Source organism: Schistocerca americana, chromosome 3 (genome assembly GCF_021461395.2).
Source record: "Schistocerca americana isolate TAMUIC-IGC-003095 chromosome 3, iqSchAmer2.1, whole genome shotgun sequence".
NCBI classification, from domain to species: domain Eukaryota; kingdom Metazoa; phylum Arthropoda; class Insecta; order Orthoptera; family Acrididae; genus Schistocerca; species Schistocerca americana.
In genome coordinates, this window is record NC_060121.1 from 821496130 (window position 1) to 821498175 (window position 2046).

The following is a 2046-nucleotide window of genomic DNA, read 5'->3' on the forward strand; positions in this document are numbered from 1 at the left end:
TCGCTGTCTTCAGTTTTATGCTCGTGTCGCCGAACGCCACAACGCACGCTGGATTCAGGAAGAGACGTACGTACATAAATTATGAGGTGAATATATCGGCCACGCAGGTCCTATGTATGACGATACGTGCTATTTAGACAATTTCTATTGTCCTGGGCTGTTTATGATAGGACCACAGGCATAACTTACAAATGTGGTTTGTGTTCCACATTGTAGGTGTCTAGCGAATTGGGACACTGGTTTTGGTACTGAACTCCCCGTCTAGGCACCTAGATTTAGGCTGTAAATCAACACAACCAACAGCACAAAGTGAGGTCGAAGGTACCTTTGCCGTATTTCAGTCCTGTACTGGGCGATGAAAATATGACTGTCTATATATTTCGGTACGAGCGCTCAACCCACTATTTTATTGGTGTGGTCTCTAAGCTAGATATACGTTAGAGGTATAGTTATGTAGCATGGGTTATGCTTATTTCCTGATAACAATGGCGCCTTTCTTTTACAAGATTCCCATTGAAGTTCCCTCATCATCTCCTCCACTCTTTTGTACGAAATGTACTGATCTGTTATGATCTACATCTGTACTCGACCTATGCCCGCTACGATGCTCATTTGACTCGGACTACAAACGGTTGTTGCGCATTTAGTGAGCTGGGTCATTTTAATCCCAGTTAATATTTATAAATTAATTGGACTAGTGTGGGATATTTATAACAAACTCTATCGATGTCGAAAATGCTTCCCAATTGTTAATTACTTGTGGGAATTTGATAAGCGTGATAATCTCCTCTCTCCTCACTCTCTGTCCATCTCCTCCTCCCCCTCTGTTCGTCAACTTCCTCTTCCTACCCTCTCTCTGTTCATCACCTCTTTCACCTTCTCTTCTCTGTCATCCTTGCGCGGGGGCCATGTTGATCTTCTCTGTATCGTTCCAATTTTAGTGTATGTACCGCCTAAGCGAGTATTCCATTCTCTCTCTGACCCTATCCTCATCACCAGTCTCTCCTCCCCTCTCCTCTCTGAGTCTCCTCCTTCTCCCTCTCTTTGTCCATTTCCTCCCCTCACCCCTCTGTCCATTTATACCGCCCCCTCCCTTTGCCCTTGAGACTTGTTAATTGTTACTGCCAACGACACCTTGATGGAGGTTGAAGGAGCATAAAATTATAGATACATCATGAGGGGTGGTTAATATACGAAGTGTGAGACATCTCTCCTGTTGCTGAATGTGTGAGGATAGTAGCTTCAATGACAGTATTTTGCATAGTTTTGGTATGCAGACGGGTAGGATTATAAAGATTAGGACGATTGTGATTCCGTTGTAGAACTGCAATCGAAAGCCGATAAGCCATAGATACATCTTTCCTGTTTGCTGCTAAAACTGACTGCGAGGAAGAAAACATAACAGCACATAGTTATGGATACATTTGTTTAAATATATGTATAAGGGCAAAGAATATATATGGGAGAAACAATTTGTGCGCTCGTTTAAATGCCCTCAGATTGCATTTAAAGCTGACTGTGCGGAATAAAACGAGACCACCCATTGCACGTTTTCATTCTCGCAGTCGGTTGTAATAAAAAACTTTTACATTACTGCTAATTAATTTACAGCCTTCGTTAAGTAAAATGTATGTTAAAATATTATTGAAAGAAAATCCGGCAACAACTTTTCTCGTCTAGCGTAGTGTTCAACCATGTATTAAAAATAAATATGTAGTTATTTCAGTCCGAATGTAAATAGCAGTGCCGGGAAAAAAACCGTTGTAAATCAGTAGAGATTTTTGCAAAAAGCGCTTCCCCTTTACAAGGCATAAACTATATAGGTTCACATACCGAATATATTAGAAAGTAAGTGGCATTTGTTCACCCGAATGTTTGTTAGGTCCGTGTCAACCCTAAAGGAAATCGGTCTCTAACTTTTTGAGATTTTTGGCATCAGCCTTAAAGACTCATTCGTGTCAGAAGTAGAATATAAAGTAACAAATAACACAAAAATCAAACCAAAAGCGGACTACACGAATCATGCAATAGTGGCTACATTGCAGA

General features: G+C 40.9%; 1 non-coding gene across 1 annotated transcript; it reads right to left on the reverse strand.

Moving 5' to 3' along the window:
* Window positions 1–862: 862 nt before the first annotated feature.
* LOC124608718 lies at window positions 863–965 on the reverse strand. Its single transcript, XR_006979316.1, has one exon. It is a non-coding gene; the product is annotated as a U6 spliceosomal RNA (small nuclear RNA).
* Window positions 966–2046: the final 1081 nt, after the last annotated feature.